The 20,650-nt window shown below is 45.7% G+C and overlaps 1 long non-coding RNA gene across 1 annotated transcript; it reads right to left on the bottom strand.

The window, feature by feature from the left end:
• Nucleotides 1-758: 758 nt before the first annotated feature.
• Nucleotides 759-8,074, bottom strand: LOC148112205 (uncharacterized). The gene is made up of 2 exons (XR_015729657.1): nucleotides 7,841-8,074; nucleotides 759-4,046 (listed from the first exon to the last, which is right to left on the bottom strand). It is a non-coding gene; the product is annotated as an uncharacterized LOC148112205 (long non-coding RNA).
• Between the last annotated feature and the right edge of the window lie 12,576 nt (nucleotides 8,075-20,650).

Raw genomic sequence — 20,650 nt, 5'->3', positions numbered from 1 at the left:
AGTAGCCTTGAAGCAATGGGCAGCAAATGAATATAATGAATAAAAAATAAATAAATATTGGAAGACTGCTATCATGCCACTCCTAGTCCTTCTCTTCATTAGACTAGACATACTTCAGCCCTATTGTGTTCATAGGAATAAAAATAATTTGGAATGAAAGCTACATAATATTAATGTATCCTAAAATTGCAGATGATTTGGACAGGAACATGTTGATATCATCAATGTTAATAAGCCCATTTGTGTAAATCTATGATGGAAACAGGAGGGATTCCACAAGGCTGCCAGGAAGTCATAGGAGAATTCTGGAGTGCCAGAATTAAACTATTATCCTGAATGCTCTATTTTCTTTTTAAATATTGGAGCTTGTGGAACTTAAAAGTCTTCCTTTGTTTTGCTCAGTTGGAATAAACTTTTGTTCTGCTTGAGCAGTGGGGAGCAGGAGAAACATTCTTGAATGCAGAGGATCAAATTTTCAAGAACGAGGCCTTGTGAGCTGGCTTAGGTTCACCTGTGTTCTTTCCAAATCTTCCGCTGGTGGTGGAGGCATCAGCTAGGCCATATTCAGAGCTCTCTCTCTCTGTGTGTGTTGAGAGCAGGAAAAGGCTCTCCTGAGACCACCAGGACTGAGTAAAGAGTTCTCCCATGCAACTTTCCCTTAACCCCAGAGCAGAACCCATCTATCCAATACACCAGTTTGAGCTGGGATGCACCCTCTGCTCTTGGGAAGGCAATCAACACCACAACCCTGGAGAGTGTTTCTCTTCTCTTCTCTTCTCTTCTCTTCTCTTCTCTTCTCTTCTCTTCTCTTCTCTTCTCTTCTCTTCTCTTCTCTCCTCTCCTCTCCTCTCCTCTCCTCTCCTCTCCTCTCCTCTCCTCTCCTCTTGTCACCGATGCCGATTCCATGAAAGAAGCTGTGGTGGGTCTTGGCTCTGCTAGACAAGGGAGAGGGCAAGAGGGTCTCTTTGGGACCCAGGAGGCTCTCTAGCACTCAAACCCTCTGAGATGTCCAGGCAGGGGGCATTTCTTTAATGTCTTGATGCTTCTATGAGAACCTGTCTTTTTTATCCCACTCTTCCCTGCCTGCTATGCCTGATGAAATTTCAGGCAATTCTCACATATTGCACATTAACAAATGGTAAAACCTGTAAACTCATCTTTTCTCAGCAGAAGTGTCGGAAATTGAGCAGAAAATGCGTGGAGTGACTTTGTGGTCTTCAAACTCCACATAGGTCTGTGGGTGGATGGGAGGGATGCAAACTCCGAGTAGGCCGTCCCACCTGACTTGGGTGAGAGCAGCCCCAGTTTTCTTCCCATGCAGCGTCTCTCTCTTGGACTGATAGGCCACCCTCCAATTCTCACACCAGCCGAGGGGCGTGTGGCACCAATGTACACCCCTCCCCAAGGAACTTTCATTTTCCTAGTTGTGAATTGGCTTCCCAGGGTGCCAGGCTGGACAAGAGGGCGAACAGGCAGTTGTGTATTTGAGAGATCTATGCTCCCAGAGTTTCAACTGCAGCTGTGCTTGTGCAGACAAGTCCGCTCTTTTCCACACTCCCAGTCTTGTTTGTTGTGTCATCCCTTGGTGCCACAGAGGGTCTTCTCGGAGAGGCTGCTCCCCTGGAAAGAGCCCTTGAGCCCTTGCCCTGCCCTTCTCCGACTGCCCCTCCGTGGGCCAAAGTTCAGAGTCCGAACTCATCGGCTGGCCTGCTGCGCCTCCTCCTTTACAGGCAAACAGCCAGCATTCCTTTCCCTCATGACACCCCATAAGGGCCGAGGGAGGGCTCGCAGCACCTCCTGAAGCTTCCCAGGGGTTAAGGGGAGGCTACTGTTTAGGCCTGTCAACTGTACTGAAAAAGCCCAGCAAAGAAACTCAGGCTGCATTTGTACATATGTCTTGGGATTGGTGTTGTGTTGGTAGGTCTTGGTGTTTTGTTTCTTCCATCTGGGCTGCCTGGTGGTTCTCCTCGAGAGAGTCTCCATTTTTTGATGTCCTTTACCAAATTGTGCTGTCTAAAATGGATACGTTGGTCTAGATATGACCTGACTAGTCCTGAACGTAGAGAAGGAATGACCCTGACACTGCTTTCCTCTTCATGCAGCCTAGGGAATCCTTTGTGTTTTTGACAGCTGAATCCCTCTGTTGGCAAATGTTCTGACTGTGATCCAATGAGACACCCAGATCCTTTCTGTATTTCAGTGCTGGTCCCATCGTTCTGTATTTGTGCCTTCGATTTTTTTCTACTCAAGTGCAGATTTTTGCATTTCTCTCTTCTCAACTTCATCTTGAGGGTTTCCGCCCATTGTTCCATCTTGCCAGGATTTTCTGAACTTTACTGTTCCCCCATCTTTGTGTCATCAGTTATGTTTTTAATCCTCTATGCAAATTATAAATAAATGAGAAACAAACTGGACAAGACAGCTAAGATCGGAATTCATCTCTGATTCTATGGTGTGTTGAGCAGCACCAGACATGATAGAGAAACTTTACAGGTCCAGCACTTCCTTCTAGACCAGTGTTTCTCAACCTTGGTAGCTTGAAGATGGGTGGACTTCAACTCCCAGAATCCCCCAGCCAGCAGTGCTGGCTGGGGGTTTCTGGAAGTTGAAGTCCACCCATCTTCAAGCTTCCAAGGTTGAGAAACACTGTTCTAGGCTGACATGGACTCATGTCTGTATATTAGGTAGACCAGTGGTTTTCAACCGGTGGTCTATAGATCCCTGGGGACCTGCAATGTCATCACAGGGGGCTTGAAGAAATGTTGCGATTTAAATCTTGAATTACATTTTGGGGGCCCGTGGCCACAAAAGGTATTTAAAGGGGGGTCCATGGTGAAGAAAGAACCACTATTTAGCTAGCTCCGTGTCCATCCAATAACAGCTTAGTCCAGCCCATTGTTTTGTGATTTTCTCTCCTAAAATGTCCTGATAAACTTTGTTGAATTCTTTGCTGAAATCCATTTCCATGATGCTCACTGCATTCCATGGACAACCAAAGTGATATGGAAAGTTTGGTTTGGCATGATAGACTCTTGACAGATCCATGCCAAACACATCATTCTTTCCTGAATGCTTTCAAACCAGCTGCTTAATTACCACTTGCAGAATTTTGTCCAGTATTGAGATCAAGCTGACTAGTGTGTAATTGTTTGAGTCACCTTTTTATTTCCTCTTTAACCCCCCCCCCCAAAAAAACCCAGAAGGCCCTTTGCCTTCTGTAAGCCTCTGAAATGATGCCTTCTTCTATGTCCTTCGAACATTACAGCAAATGGTTCCAAGACAGCATCTACCAGTTCTTTCCAAACTCTTGGATACAGTTGCCCTGTTTTGGAAGCTTCAACTCATTCGCAGCCTCCCATTTACATGAAGCGAGGGATTGCAAGAAGAAAAGGAAGGAGAAGGAGTTTTGCTTAAATGAGATAATGCAGCCCAGCCCAGCCCAGATGTGAAAAATGTTGGAAGAAAGCATTTCCAAGATGTAAATTTCCTGGACTTTAACTGGGGCTGGGAATGTCCACTTGTGGTTTTCAAGACTCTGTTTTTACCAAAACCAACATTCAAGAGACCTTCCTAACCCAGAGTCCTTCCTGCTTCCTTGGCTTTGCCAACCATGTGGGGCCTGACCTTGAGTTGCCCTCCTTTGTTCCTCCTTGGTCCATCCACTTGAAGAGCCCTCTCCTTTGGGTAAAGATACAAGGCGAGGAGGAGGTCAGGAGCTCTGCCTTTGCCCCATCCCCATGACTTCCCTGCCATCACTTCCTTGGTCTTCCTTTCACTACCTCGGGAACTTAAAAGGCCATTTTGTTCTCTGTCGAGCCTACGCTTAGGGCTTTCCCATCTTCTGATCTTCAACCTGATGGTGTGACTGTCCACACAGCCTTGTCTACTCCCATCTGCAACAGCAAGAAGGTGGCTCCAGGGTGGCTGGTCAGAGTCCAGAGAAGAAACTGAGGGACAAATGGGGATTGATTCTGGTCTGCAGACAATTGCCAGACAATTCCTTTGAAGCTTTTGACCAGGGTGCATTTTGGCAACGGAAGAACAGCCTAAAAACGGAGATACAAAGTTTTGTTTAAATTGGAATAATCCCCTACATCCCTATTATCTAAAAGTGTACCTATCTACAAGTTTTATTGGTCTCTTTCTATTTAGTCTAAGGCAAATTAATTGATTTAATTTATACTTATGCTGGGGTGTGATGCCACCCTAGTTCAATTCAATGGATCAACCAAGACTTTTTTGGACAATTGGCTTATCTATTACTCAAATATTTAAAAGCACTCAGAACAGAAGGATTCCTCCCCCCCCCTTTTATTATCTTTAACTTTGGAGAAGAGATTTTGCAGAACATACATAGCAATCGTATGGAATCTCTGCCACTCTCCAGTAGGGCTAAATGTCTTTATAGTCTTTATAGTACAGACTTCAAATAAAGCAGCAATTAAAGCTGTAATAGACTACAAACAGCTGTAAAATCAGCCCAAGAAACAGATTTTTTTTTTTTTTTTTACAAAAACTATAAAGGAATCTGACCCGCATACAAATCTGTTGAGGTTTATTTCCAAAGAACTGGCACTGGCCATGGTCTACGTGATTGTGTGCTGGTTCAGGCTTGGCTCAGTATGTGAACCCAGGAGCCACTAAGAGACTCTCACAACAATTGTGCTTCTGCCTTGTGCAATCGGAGTCATTCATTCAAGGTCCTTGCACATGGAGAGCTGGCTTCAGTTTCAGGCCTCCAAGACTTTGACATCTTCCCCAGGCTCAGCTCCATTAATGAACATAGAACACAGAATAATAGAGTTGGAGGTCTTCTACTCCCCCCTCTTGAGGAGACCCTATACCATTCGGGTCTCCTCAAGACAAATGGCTGCCCAGTCTCTTTTTTAAAGCCTCCAGTGATAGACAACCTACAACTTCTGAAGGCAGGCTGTTTCACTGGTTGATTGCTCTCACGGTTAAGAAATTTCTCTTAGTTCTAAGTTGGATCTCTCCTTGGTTAGTTTCCATCCATGACTAATGACTAATGCTGGTGTTATATTGTTATAATTGTTTATTATAAGGTATGCATTTTATTATTTAGTGATACATTTTATTATTTCAATATAGTGGTATTTATAAACTATTGAGTAGAGATTATAAGACAGTCCTCAATTACAAGGGAGCCTGCCCATTGCAGTTGCAAGTTGTGATGGTTGTTAGACTGTGTTAGGGAAGAGAGTGGACTGCTTTGTCCTTGGGCTGCACATCCCAAAAGTGACCACCATTTTGTCACAGCCACAAGAAAGTACGGCCATTCGGATAACGGTGGCCACTTCAGGGATGCAGCCATGTAGTCCAGGGATGCTGAGGGGTAGAGTGGCCTGGTCTCCTTCTCCAACATGAGGTCCAGAGCTCTAGAGATCTTCAAAAGGTAAGTGCATAATAGGTGATGAGGAGAGGAGAGTGTGGGACACAACAAGGCCTGTGGAGACGCAGTGGAGCAAGTTCAGATTACACTGGGCTGCCCTTGAAAAGCATCCAGAGGTTTAATTAGTTCAGAATGAGTGGCCCACATAGTTTTACACAGATTCAAATGTGCACATGTGTCACCTTTCCTGCGGGAGCTGCATTGGCTGCTGATTTGCTTCCAGGTACAATTCAAGGTTATGACTTTTAAAGCCCTTCATGCAGTGGTGGGTTGCCCCCGGTTTGGACCGGTTCGCAAGAACTGGTAGTAAAACCAGCAAGAGGCCCCGCCCTCCGCCCCAGATGTCATCATCGGTGATCTGTGCATGCAATCCCATTGCGAACTGGTAGTAAAGGTAAGTAGAACCCACCCCTGTCTTCATGGCTTGGGACCAGGTTAACTGAAGGACTCTCTTCTCTTGGTCACATCTACTGGACCTACCACAATATGGAGGCAGGGAGTGTCCCCTCCCCAAGGAGGTACGTCTGGCAGGACCCAGAAGAAGGGCCTTCTCTGTGGTGGTCCCCTCCCTTTGAAACATCATCCCTGCAGAGATTAGACTGGCCCCCACCTTGACATACTTTCACAAGGCCCTAGAGATTTGGTTTGCCAACGGGCTTGGGGAACCCAGAGTGGGATGGTGCCCATCAAAGGGGCTTGTTTGGTTGATTGTTGAAGGATAGGTGGTCATTGTTTTTACTGTTTGCATATTGGGTTTTTATTTTTTGTAAACTGCCCTGAGTCACCGAGAGCGAGTTTGAAAGTTTGAAAGTTTATTAGATTTCTATACCGCCCTTCTCCCAGGGGACTCAGGGCAGTGTACAGCCATATTAAAACACATACATTAATAAAATTTAAAACCAATTAAAATCAAATATGTAAAATTTGGCCCATTAAAACACACATACGCCCATTTAAAATTCATATTAGGCCAGTCTGGCTTGCTGAAACAAAAGAGTCTTAAGGGCATGGCGAAAGGTACGCGGGTCGGGGATCATACCAACCTCTAGGGGCAGCTCATTCCAGAGGGCAGGTGCCCCCACAGAGAAGGCTCTCCCCCTGGGTGTCACCAGTTGGCATTGTTTGGCCGACGGCACCCTGAGGAGCCCCTCTCTATGGGAGCGTATTGGCCGGTAGGAGGTTGTTGATGGCAGAAGTCGGTCTCATATATACCCCGGTCCTAAGCCATGGAGCGCTTTAAAGGTGGTGACCAACACCTTGTATCGCACCCGGAAGACCACTGGGAGCCAGTGCAGCTTGCACAGGAAGGGTGTTACGTGGGTGCGCCGAGTTGCACCCATAACCACCCATGCAGCCGCATTCTGGACCAGCTGGAGCCTCCGAGTGCTCTTCAAGGGGAGCCCCATGTAGAGAGCATTGCAGTAGTCCAGACGTGACGTGACGAGGGCATGAGTGACCATGCGCAGGGCATCCCAGTCCAGAAAGGGACGCAACTGGTGCATCAGGCGAATCTGATAGAAAGCTTCCCTGGCCAGGGCCATCACATGATCTTCTAGGGACAGCCGTGTATCCAGGAGGACACCTAAGTTGCGAGCCCTCTCTGAGGGGGCCAAGATCTCGCCCCCAATAGCCAGCGATGGAACCAGCTGACTATACCGGGACGCCGGGAGCCACAGCCACTCAGTCTTGGAGGGGTTGAGTTTGAGCCTGTTTCTCCCCATCCAGAGTGGGTGGCCATATAAATTCTCTAAATAATTAAGTAAATAAGTGAGCAGCATGGTGGCCTAGAGGTGAAGACTCTCACCTCCCACTCAAAAGGTTGAGAGTTCAATCCTAGGAAGCGGCAGATATTTCTCTATCAGAGCGCAAGGAGAAAATATCTGCCCCAAACTCCATGTAGGTGTCAGGAAGGGCATCCGGCCAGTGAATGCTCAGCTCCATTCAGTCATCTCGAATAAAAGGGTTGTAAAAAAAAAGAAAAAAAAGGAAATAAGTGAGTAAATGGACGGGAAGAGAAGCAGAGGGACTGCTGCAGCATCCAAGCAGTTGATCCTAAGGGTGAATGACCACAAGGACACTGCAGCAGCCTTAACTTCAAAATGAGGTCAGAGGTAGCTTGGGAGGGGGTCTGTCATAACTTCGAACAGTCTCTAAGTAACCGGTTGTAAGTTGGGGACTACTTATATTAACTCTCTAATTTTTGGATAGCTTTGAAGATAGAGAAAAAGAAGAAGTTTATATCAGTATTAACTTGGCCGTTCCAGTTTGTCTGAAGCCAGCTACGACCACCATGGAATGATGATCTTCTGATTCCTAGACAAAATATTCCTTTCAGCAGGCTGAGATCCAACTAGTCCAGCAACAGCCATTCCCTGGGTGTCCAAGGAAACGCTGCAGGAAACCCCTCGAAGGGGGCCGGATGAGGCTTACCTGGCATTTCCTGGATTCTCTTCCACAAGGTTCCAACTTTCTTTTGGGATCCAAATCTCCCCAGCTGTGGCTTCTTACTTTCTTTTGTTTAAACAGAACTCGAAGCCTTCCCAACTGACTTTGAACTGTGAAGAGAGGAAAGGTGGTTGCACACCCAAGGGCAGGATAGCAATCTGACGGCAGCCACTATGAAGTGAGACGCAATTCAACGCCAGCAGTTACACCAAAAGTTTATTTTTATAAATAACAAAACTTTGCTAAAGAAAAACAATTCTGGTTGCAGAAGCCTCCAAATGCAAGAAAGCCCCCAAGGCTATTCTGATGTAGACATGCTCAGACAACGGAATACCTTTAGGTGAATCATAAATGTATTAATGGTTTATTCTGGAACAACGTAGCAGGATGCTTAGGAAATGCAGCTGGGTCTCTTCTTAATGGTGCCAGTGAAATTGGGACTAGCCTGGTGAAACTGGAAAACAGTCCAATTTCCTAGGGGGAATATACATGTAATATGAGCCTTGGTAGTACAGTGGTCTAAGGCACCCTGTTATTAAGCTGGTTATTAAGACCAGCTGCCTGCAATTACTGCAGGTTTGAATCTCGCCAAGGCTCAAGGTTGACTCAGCCTTCCATCCTTTCTAAGGTAGGTAAATTGAGGACCCAGTTGTGGGGGCAATAAGCTGACTTTGTATAAATATACAAAAGGATGAAGGCTATTGCTTAACACATTGTAAGCCGCCCTGAGTCTCCGGAGAAGGGCGGCATATAAATCAAATTTAAAAAAAAATATGTATAAAATTAACGTAAACAATATAGTGGATGCTAAGGATCCTTTTGTGGTGCTTTAATTCTTTCTTGAAGCCCCTTTAGGTTTGTGTCTTCTGGCATCCAGCCGCTGTTGGAGAGGAAACAGAAAGAAGAAGAAGGTTTTCTCCTCTGATATTTTCCAAGGTAAAGTGCAGATGATCGTTTGGGAAAGCTAGTTTGGTGAATTAAATTCTGGCCAACTCAGGAGTGTGATGAACACTGATGGATTTTTTAGTAGCTGCGAAGTTATGAATGAACATCTGTTGGAAAGGGGCTCTAAGAGGAACCAAGACTTGGCTTGTTTCTGGGATTTGAATTGAGCGTTCCAGAGATCAGACTCACAGGCAGTAGCATCTTACAGGACTAGAACACAGAATGTGGAATAACAGGGTGGGAAAGGACCTTGGAGGTCTTCTAGCCCAACCCCCTGCCATGACCACACAGCATTGACATACAGCATTTCCTTTTCCTCCTGGTCTTAAAAATTAACCGGGGCTTGACTTTTCAAACCATAAGTTGAATTTTCCCACAGCATCTAGCAAGCTCTTTAGAATCAAGTTAACACAAGCAAGGAAAAATTCTTGAAAGTTATGTTTAAAACATAATTGTGTATGTGTCTTGTCTTTGTGTTTGTGCATGTGTCTTAAATCACAAATTAGTCTGAACGGTGAGTGGAGTGAGTGTATAAAAACACGCCTCCTGTGGAGCTAGCCTGCAGAATGCCATCCGGCCCCCTTTCTGGCCTGATGTGTTTTTGTAGGAAATGACCAGGCGGTGCCCGAGGGAGTGGTCAAGCACATCAGCAGTCTGTAGTCACTATGCACCCAAAAGAGACCCAAATCAGCCTCCCTTTGAAGTCCATTGACCAGGGGTGAAATTCAGCAGGTTCTGACAGGTTCTGGAGAACCGTTAGCGGAAATTTTGAGTAGTTCAGAGAACCAGCAAATACCACCTCTGGCTGGCCCCCGACTGGGGTGGGAATGGAGATTTTGCAGTATCTTTCCCCCAGGAGTGGGAAGGGAATGGGGATTTTGTAGTATCCTTCGCCTGGAGTGGGGTGGGAATGGAGATTTTGCAGTATCCTTCTCCTGCCACGCCCACCAAGCCACACCCACCAAGCCACACCACACCCACCAAGCCACGCCCACAGAACCAGTAGTAAAAAAATTTGGATTTCACCATTGCCATTGACTCTTACCTGGTGCCAGTTTGCCTTGACCATTACTTGATCAGATTCTCAGTTGCATGGGATAAACTCACAGTGCTTTTGACCTCTATCCTGGCTCCTGATTTCCTGCACCCGACAGTTTCTGCTGAGTCCCCGCCAAAGACGATCCGAGCCAAGCAGCCAGAGTCTTCAGAGTCAGGAAGAGGAAGATCATGTGGAAGCTTTCGGGACTTGGATCCTTCTTCATGCTTGACTGCCCCAACAACAGTTCTTGTGGCCAGAGTTCAGTTTGTCCTCACATCCTGAAGAGGCAGATTTCCCTGGTCATGGTGGCTTGACTGAACTCTCCACACCCTCACTGAGGACCCTGGGTAAACTCAAGGGGGTCAGCTGAGGCACTCTGCAGTTTGGAAGCATTGTGTTTTTTTCTTGTCAAGGTGAGGCAACAACTTTCTCCCTGTGAAAGAGACACCCCTGTGGCCCTTCCTTAGAAACAGGGAGCTTTTATTGCTTCATCAGGCAGCTTTGAAGGGGCTCTCCCCATGAAGCTTCACCAAAATGAAGAGCCCCTACCAAGTTTTGAATTTACATTTCTGCCTTTCCTTGAAATGTCTAAGCCACCAGTTTCCTTGAGGATTCCCCAAATTCACTTTGAATGCTGCTTTAGGCAAAATTTCTGAGTCAAAGAGTGTTTTGGCTAAACACCCATTTTCCCCTCTAGCATCCAGAGCAGGAGTCTCCAACCTTGGCAACTTTAAGCCTTGGTGGACTTCACCAAGCAAAGCTGGCTGGGGAATTCTGGGAGTTGAAGTCCTCCAAGGCTTAAAGTTGCCAAGGTTGGAGACCCCTGATCCAGAGCCAGGACCCCAGGCCAGGAAGGCCATGACAGCAGGAGAGAAGCAGATCTTTGGGGCAGAGGGTGCCCTTTTGCCAGAGGATGCTCATCCAGAGTCGAGGACAAAGCTTCCCTGCTGACTGAAAGGAAGCCTTGCTTTCACTTCTGGGAAAGTTGCCTTTCAGCAGCGTGTTGGTTAAATATTTGCACAGTTCGTAAAGTTCTTGTTCTTTCTTTCAGGAAGGAAATGAGGAGGCTGCAGAGAAGAGAAAAGAAAAGAGCCCCCCTCCACCCGCGTTTCTTGTGTAGTTGTGCTCCTCAAGAACCTGGGCTTGGACCTGCCTTTCTTCTCTCCTGACTTCACACTCCGAGGACCCCTGCTGGAAACTTCACAATGCTGTGATTGACAAGATGCAAAATTAGGCCCTCTCCTCCCACGCCAACCTCCTTGCTTGCATCTAGAGTTACTTGCCGCTCGGGGCTCAGTGTGAAATTCCCCTCGCCGGAGCTCATTAAATGGGTCAGTGGCCCTTCCAGCTTCACAAAGGGCTGGTTTTGGCCATCCCATCCGACTCAGTCCCAGGATGTTGTGGAGTAAATGCTTCCAGATGGCTCACCTCAGCATCTCCAGAAGAGAACAGAGGACTAATGGTTCGCAGATCCCACCAGTTCTCATTGTTCACTCGGTGTGTGTGTGTGTGTGTGTGTGTGTGTGTGTGTGTGTGTTCAGGCTGGGGGGATGTGGGGAGGCTGAGACTGCCTGCCTCTGAAACCAATGGAGACAGAGGGGCCCATGGCTGGCCAGATGCCAGCTTTCCTGCAGGCTGTGTCTGTGGGGCAGCAAAGTTGGTTTCCACTGAGAGGGGTCAAAAGCTGTGGCCTCCCCCAGTGGCCGGAGGAAGATGCCTCCTGGCTTTGCAGGCAATGGCTGCTCTCAAAGAGGGCTTTCCTTCTGACTCGGCTACTGCTGCGCTTCCTGCCGGCTCCCAGAAGCCCTGGGAAGGGAAGGCCTTCAGCAGGGACTGAAGTTGGAAACGGCTCCTCTTCCAACACAAGAGACAACTGCAGAGGCAGATCAGGAAAGTCCAGAGGTTACTTGGCCTTGCCAACTTTGTTGAGCCAGAGAGCCAAGGAGAGACGGAGCCCTTGGAAGCTCCACTTCGTGGCTAGAGGAGCCCAGTGCCCGTGAGAAGTCTCTTCTCTGTGTTTACAACACCTTCACATTATCCTTAATATTATTTGTTTGTGTGACACTTTCTCCCCCATAAAGCGTCTTCTCTGAACCCTGCAATATTTAAATACTGGGAGTCACACTTGGCTGGTGAGTAGCTTCAATCTGGGATCTCTGAATTAAATGCAACACATAATCCAGGGATTCCCAACCTTAGCAACTTTAAGATGGGTGGACTTTAATTCCTATGCTGGCTGGGGAATCTGGGAATTGAAGTCCACCCATCTTAGAGTTGCTAAGGTCGAGAAACACCTGTAGTCAATCTGAGGTCTCAGCTGGGGTCCTTTTTGGAGAAGAATGCTCTTGAGACAGTCCTTCATGCCTGCTATGAAACCACAGGCATCTTTGGGAGGAAAAAAAAATAAGGGTAACAAGAGGTGAAACAAAGGACTCAGTTTTCTGCCTCTCCAAGACCTCGGAAGTGAGCAACTGAATCTCCTTACAGGTTTGAGAGGAGGTCAGTCAGCAGCCATTGTATTGATATTTTCTTTTTTCCCCTCCGCAAAGGTGTTCTGTGATACTAAGAAGATGGTGTTGGGTCAGGGAGGGGCCTTGGCTTTGCCCACGCTTTGGTGGCAAGCACTGTGAGGACTATGACCTGGGGACAGGGCACAGGGAGTTTGTTGTGCCCACTGCCGGTCAGCTTTTCTGGGTGCCACTGCAGATGTAAAAAGGAGCCAGTAAGTCCTAGAAGGCTACGAGATTTCCTGGGCAAGAACTGAGCCGTGGCCACCGCCTTTTTCCTGGTCACACTTGAGGGTGAGGTTGGAATGATGCGAAGCAGCTCCCAACTGAACTCCAGATGAGCTGCTGGAGAGGCTGCTTTGGATTTGACCTTTGGGACCCCCTGCTAAGCTCCCAACCATCCCTTCTTCTGGAAAGCGAAATACCATCAGCTGGCCAGGACTTTGGCCACGGTGGAGGAATCAAAATAAATGAAATTACCTTTAATTGTGGCCATTAAGCTCCTGAGAATGTCAGCACGAAAAGCCACTTTTAAGCAGGCACCACAATGCTGCTTTATATTAGTTCTTGCTTCCTCCTCTCCTTTTCTTAGCCCTTAACCTCTTCCCTGCCCTGCTGCACACCTTTGTCGCTACAATGCTGTTCTCTTCCCCAAACGTGGGTAGGAAAGACATGATTTTTGTCATGAATTAAAATATAAATTTCCCCCCAAATGCTTTACTGTTAAATTTATAACTTACTAGGAGTTCATGGCAAGACAGGGCACTGCTTTTTATCATTTTCAACCCACGGAGAGGGCTCGCAACTTGGGTGTCCTCCTGGACGCACAGCTGTCTTTAGAAGAGCATATGACAGCTGTGGCCAGGAGGGCTTTTTATCAGGTTTGCCTGATACGCCAGTTGCGTCCCTTTCTGGATCGGGTCTCCTTACGCACGGTCACTCAAGCACTCGCCACTTCCCCCCTGGACTATTGCAATGCTCTCTACATGGGGCTCCCCTTGGGGTGCACCCGGAAGCTCCAACTGGTCCAGAATGCAGCCGTGCGGGGGATTATGGGAGCGACGGGGTGCTCCCATGTGACACCCCTCCTGCGTGAGCTGCACTGGCTTCTGGTGGTCTTCTGGGTGCGCTTCAAGGTGTTGGTGGCTACCTTTAAAGCGCTCCATGGCTTAGGGCCTGAGTATCTGCCACCAATAGCCACCTTCTGCCACCAATAGCCTCCCACCAGCCAGTATGCTCCCACAGAGAGGGACTCCTCAGGTTGCCGTCAACCAGACAAATGTCGGCTGGCGACCCCCAGGTGGAGAGCCTTCTCTGTGGCGGCACCCGCCCTTTGGAATGACCTACCCCCAGAGATACGTACGATTCCGGATCTCCAGAGTTTTCGTCAGGCCCTTAAAACTCACCTATTTCATCATTCTGTGCTGGCTTGATCCCATCTTTCGGTTTTAATTTGTATTTGGTTTTATTGGGGTGTTTTTAAATTGTGGGCCAAAACTATTTAATATCTTTTTAAATTGTTTTAAATTTTGTATACTATGTTTTTACCTTGGCTGTTCACCGCCCTGAGTCCTGCTGGAGAAGGGCTGTATAAAAATCAAATCAAATAACTAACTAACTAAATAAATAAATAAATAATTTTTCTCTACACAACCCCAAGAGGCAGGTTGAACCGATAGAGTCTGACTGGTCCATGTTTACCCCGTCAGCTTCTGTGGCTGTGAGATACGTGAACCTGGGTGTCTCCAGTGCTAGTCAACACCTTCACTTCTATTCCACACTGCTTCATGCTCAGAAGCCTCCTTACTTGTCAGAATGATCTTGGCAAACCACGGATTAAGCAGCAGCCAGCAATGTGCTGAATCTGCCAAAGCAGCCAGTGCAATCTTGGGTTGCATCATCGGGGATAAAAGATTGAGATCATTCTTTTTTGAAGCTATTATGTGAAATAACTGTACTAAAATACATACGTGCATGAGAAATGAATGGATAGCATACTGGTTAGTGCAACACCTTTGACTCGGGAGACTGAAGTTTGAACCCAGCAGGTATCTACCTTACCAGAAGGGCATCCTTGGACAAATAGCAATGGCGATAGCACTTAGACTTATATACCGCTTCATAGTGCTTTTACAGCCCACTCTAAGTGGTTTACAGAGTTAGGCTATTGCCCCCAACAATCTGGGTCCTCATTTTACAGAACTCGGAAGGATGGAAGGCTGAGTCAACCTTGATCGGTGAGATTTGAACTGCTGAACTGCAGCTAGCAGTCAGCTGAAGTAGCCTGCAGTACTGCACTCTAACAACTGTGTCACCTCGGCTCTAATGCCTCTAACTTTTCATCTCCCTAGCACAAATATGAGAGTGGCTCAAACCAGGAGAGTCATGATGGCTCGGACAATCTGATGATAAACAGGCTATGGATGAGACAAGGGAACCTGGAATTGATGAATGCAATTACAATAGCAGACCTAATGAGAGGAGATATACGAACCATATATGAGATTTAAAGCCATGGTCCTGGATGAAAGCTGGGGCATCCAGAGGACATCAGCAAGATGGCACCCAAAGATGAGCTGCTGAGAGAACGCCTGAGGCCGCAGCAGATGTGGGAGGAAGATCAGGCAGAAGGCATGCCATGGCAAGACGAGAACCTGCCTGGAATGTACCATCGACAGATGAGTGAGATGGCAGACGTTGGGAAATGCTACCGGCAGCTGCAAAGGGCTGGATTAAAAGAGAACTGAGGCCCTGATCATAGCAACACAAGAGCAGACACTAAGCACCTGATTCATGGAATCAGGGATCTACCACACTAGACTGGATCCCGGGTGCAGACTGTGCAGAGAGGCCTCAGAGACAGTCCAAGGTGCATACACTCTACTTACCCAACCAAGTAGCTGGCATTGGGTACAGGAACATCTGTGTAGAATATGGGCTAGACCCTCCTGAGTTTAAATGGGAGAACCCACAGAAGATCATGGAGAATAAGAAAGCTAAGATCCTGTGGGACTTCCAGATCCAGATCCAGGCAGGCAAGCAGGCACTGGCAATCAACCGGACATCATGGCAGTAGACAAGGCCCATAAGACAGTGGAGGTGATGGACAGAGCAATGCCAAGTCAGCAGCTGGCCCTGCCAGTCCCTTTGAAAGACCCAAGGGGTCTCAGGGGAACCTCTTTCCAAGAGCAGATGCCCTCCAGGGGTCCCGAGAGATGACATGGTCTAACGGAAGGAACCCGAAGCATGCCAACCGTGTCAGATTGGATCAGCAGGGCACTTTTGATGGAGACAGGCCGCCCTTCAGAAAACCAGGCGCTCAGGTAATTAGGCTCATCACCTGGAAGTGAGAGGAACACGGCCAATTTTGTGATGCCTTTAAAGGAGAAAAAAAGAGAAGGTCCACTTTATTGGTACAGTAGGCATGCCTTGGATCTAAAATGTGTATTGTCTAACAAAAATTAAACACTTTTTCTCATAGCCATTCAACGGCACTCTTATTTTTTTATTTTTATTTTTTTACAAAATTGATTTTTAAAAATGAGCTACTCTCAAGAAATGTTATGAATCCAATAACATTTCAGATGATCCTTAAATCCCAAGGCAGGACTTGTAGCTGAAAGGTGTCATGTTTACATTGCCAGGAGAAAATTGTTTCGGTGGGTTGGGGGCAAAGGAAATTCTTTCTCAGATGGCCTAAAGGCGTTGCCAGTCACTTAGGACAGCAAAGGTGCTCACATTTCGGAGTTTAGAATCTGTGGAGACAGGAATGTGGCAAGGAACGGCAGGAGCTGTAAAGCAGGGCTGAGCCCCAGGGGTGGGAGGATGGGGGGCCAAGGGCCCCCAGTCTGCACAGGATCTCTTTTGAGCAGAGAAATCCCCCCTCCATTTCTGAGGAAGGTGGGGAAGTAGGGGTGCCCACTGGCCAGATGGACCCTGGGCCAACATCTCTGGAGCCCTCCGAGGTCAGCCTGTGACACAGCTGGGCCTCTGGCGAAGGCTCTCTGACACGTCGGCTGTCAAATGGAACCTATTAAAAGGGATTAGAAGCTTTTTCATCACTACCCCTGTGACACCATGATGGGCTGAAATTGCTGTAAAAACATGATTATTAAAAATGGGGCTATTAGTTTTGGAATGGACAGAAGCTCTTTTCTCATTTTCATTTCCATTGCTCAGGAGAACAGGCTCCTTTGGAAATGCAGCTGAACCCCCCCCGCCCCCTCACCCCCCATGGAAAAACAGGGCTGGGGAGGGATGGAGGGTGAAGTTCTCAGAGAAAGTGGGGAAGGAACAGCTGCTTACTTGCGGTTACGGAAGCCAATGGATGGATTTAGAATCCGTTATGTATTTGTTTGCTCTGTACTCCAAATATCCCTTGCTTTTTGTCAGTTCTATGCCAGGATCCCAACTTGTGGGGCACAGCCGGTGTTGGCCAGTTTTCTTTTCCACGATTTGAGACCTACCCAAAGGCTGGGAATCCTCGAGGCACCGTCTCTATAAGAAGCCCCCCCCCCAAATGTTGCTGTTTGTGACTGGGTGTCATAAGTGGTTCCAAATTCAGGCGAAGCAATGTAAGTGTTGAATGAAAACTAATCCCTTCTTCCTCCACCGTTACTTTAGTTTCAGTAAGGATGTTTTAAGAAATGAAGTAGGAAAATAACCCTTGAAATGGGCTCTTTTGTTACCTGTATCTACGTCTCCACTACTGTTTGCCTGATACTTCTGCCAATAACTGGCAAGTCACAAAAGGGCCTCTGATGCTTCTTCAAATGTCATGAGGACAAAAGTAGAAAAGACCAGTTTGTTAGTAAACGCTGATTGTACGCAGGTTAAGGATTAAACCTATGACCGTATAATGACTGTATGTGCTAAAATTGCACAAACCGGTTACTGGAAAAAAGGGTGCGATTAAGTTGGGAATATGTAATTCTTCATTTATTATTATTATTATTTATTCAATTTATATACCGCCCTTCTCCTGGTGGACTCAGGGCGGTGCACAGCCAAAACTAAAATACATAACAATACAAAATTTAAAATTAATTAAAAGAATTATATACTTTGGCCCGAATTAAAACAGTGCGAATTAAAACCCATTAACAAATTAAAACTAAACAATTAATACCAACAATTAATTTATGTGAAAGGCACGTATCCAGAGGCAATAAAAACTACTGAAACATTAATTCAAAGAAAACCTGAGCAAAGATTTTTCTGGATTTTGAAATTCATGTTAGTAGTCCTCGATTTACAACACTTCATTTAGTGACCATTTAAAAGTTAGAATGGCACTGAAAAAAGTGACTTATGACCATTTTCCACAGTTATGACTATTACAGTATCCCCATGATCATGTGATCAAAATTCGGGCGCTTGGCAACTGGTTCATATTTATGACGGTTGCAGAGTCCCGGGGTCACGTGATCCCTTTTTGCGACCTTCTGACAAGCAAAGTCAATGGGGAAGCCAGATTCGCTTAACAACCGGGTTACTAACTTTTCAACTGTAGTGATTCACTTAACAACTGTGGCAAGAAAGGTTGTAAAATGGGGCAAAACTCACTTAACAAATGTCTCACTTAACAAGAGAAGTTTTGGGCTCAATTGTGGTCATAAGTCAAGGACTACCTGTATCTGGAGCCCCTCAGAGGATTTGATTTCTCTTCAATTCTTCGTTATCCCATTGCATAGATTTCTTTGATGCTCTCAGGATTGGTTCCTGCCAGGATCCTGGAATAAAATTGCCACAATTCTTTTTTTTTTTTGAATATTTTTTTAAACAAAACATAAAACAACCCTCATCCATTACAATTACAGAAAGTGTATCGATCGGTTACAAATCTTTTGTGCTTAATCCCATATCCAAAATTCTCTTATTTGACAATTTATTATATCCCTTTGTATTATTATTCTCATTTACCAATTATTTAACAGTGGCTTATCTCCCGTAAAAAACCGCTTCATATATTTTATTATTACATTTATTTCATGTTTCATATTTCATATTTCATTTCTATGCTTTATTATCTAGCCATTGATAAAATAAATCCCATATCAAGTAATATTATTTGTCTTCCTGTTCTCTAATTTCAAATGTCAATTTGCTCATTTCAGCACATTCCAAAATTTTCTTAATAACTTCATCATCAGTAGGTATCTTCTCTCCTTTCCAATTTTTAGCAAATACAATTCTAGCTGCTGTTAAAACATTCACAATTAAGTATCTCAGTTCTCTATTATATGTTTGTGGTAAAATCCCTAATAAAAATATCTCTGGTTTAAAGTCAATGTGTTTCTTTGTCATTGCCACAATTCTGACCGCTTTCGAAGGGGCTGCAGGAATAAACTCAATCCTTCCGAAGTTCCAGTTGCTGGTCACGTGCTAAAGATCCATCTACAGGGTTCCTCCTGGGGGTTTATTTTTAATAAACACTTTGAATTGGCTTATTTCCCTTAATTGAGATGATTTGAGCAATTTAAACCCAGCCATTTCAGACCATTGTTTCTATTTTCCCAGATGCTCTTTTTTGACACACTAGTAATTAGGAAATTCCTCATATAATTCTCCCTGGCCTGGTCACCTCCCTGAAAGTTTCTCCAAAAGTAGTTTGCAGTCCATAAAGTCCTTTTGGTACAGAGACTCCTGGAAACCTGCCTTTGAGTGATCAGAGAAGGAAAATTCTATTGCTTGCTTGACTAATATCTGAAAATAATACATAAATGCTCTTGAGAAACAAAACGTGTTGACAGTTCAATAAACCTGATTTCTAGATAAGCATTGATAGGATTACAACATTATATTATCCTTCTTTTTTCAAACAAACAAAATACAGGTAACACTATTATTTTGTAGTCCAAACGTTTTCTAAAGTTTAAGGAATGGAAGGATTTTTCTGCAAGTGAAACAAAGCAAAACAAAACATCTGGAGCCCTGTTTTAGGCAAAATGGAAAGAGCTTAGTAACTGGAAAGAATCAGGAGATCTGAGGAAATGGCAAAGCAACCAAATATTTATTCATCTAAAATAAAGAAAATCAAGTGTCGACAGCGTTCAAGTTTTGTTTTCAAACTGAATAAATCTCTCTGCTCTGGGTAGCCTCTCCCTGGAAAGGTGGAGTTTTCTCTGGAATAGAGGCTAGGCTAGAAGATGCCCAGGTCCTGGCCAATGGAGAAGATACCAAAATGCTCTCATCTCTTCAAAAATGAAAGCTGCCTGGGAAAGCTTAAAGAGGATGGGACACTTTAAAGAAAATCAGAACACCATGGCCTGTGCAGAAATGAGCACATTCATATATAAATTTGTGCCGTGTACACTGCAAACACTCTCAATAATCTCACAGGGATGAGGTTTTGTCCTACGGCTAGTCTTAAATTAGGTGTTTCTGAGTCTTGATATGGAACATCAGAAATTGCTTGGGGTGTCTAATGGGAACTCTTGGAGAACACCAGCTACGAGGGAGTCACCCTTGCCTGAAGGGTCCCATAGGAGTGATGGAGGCCGCAATTCAGACGTTCCCTAAAGCAGAGGCTCAGCTGAATCTGGGATGGCCTTTCCTGAAAAGACCATTTCTGTGCCAGCTGTGAAACCCTCTACCTGCAGAAGTTCCCCACAAGGATGGATGATTGGACTTTAAAAGCTGTCATATAGAAGATGAGACAGAGTTGTTCCACAAGAGAGGAGAAGAAAGTGGGTTTACATTTAAAGAAAGTAAAGTTTGATTAGATTTTAGAAAGAATTTCCTGTAGCTAAGGGCAATAGCCCTTAGACTTATATACCGCTTCACAGTGCTTTACAGCCCTCTCTAAGCGGTTTACAGAGTCAGCCTCTTGCCCCCAATAATCTGGCTCCTCCTTTTACCCACGTCAGAAAGATCATGGAAGGCTGAGTCAACCTCTTCTTATTAGGTCCTTTGCTTAATGACCCTAATTGGAGCTCAATTTTTTATTGCTAAGTGATGTGGTCACTGGGTGAAATTTTACCTGAAGTTGCACTCATTGTCCCAGGACTTCATGCTTTTTCATCCCCACCACACTCATTTCTCTCTGAACTGCTGCCATTTGCCTCCCTCCCTCCCTCCCTCCCCTCTCTGCCCATTGAAGACTCATGGTCCGAGGGTGGCTCTCTACTCAGCATTGGGAGGGCCAGATTTGGAGTAGTGGGTTCAGCTCTTGGCACCCTATTTCTAGAAGGAGGCCAGTGAAGATGCCAGAGAGTCTTGAGGCTGAGCCCCATGGGGTTGAGGCTGAAGAAAAAAGCACAATCACTTTTAATTCTTTGCAAAGCATTAATAGCTCTTTTAAAA

Source organism: Pantherophis guttatus, chromosome 12 (assembly GCF_059756535.1).
Source record: "Pantherophis guttatus breed Tessera chromosome 12, ASM5975653v1, whole genome shotgun sequence".
Classification (NCBI taxonomy): Eukaryota; Metazoa; Chordata; class Lepidosauria; order Squamata; family Colubridae; genus Pantherophis; species Pantherophis guttatus.
This window is presented reverse-complemented; position numbering and strand designations above follow the sequence as displayed.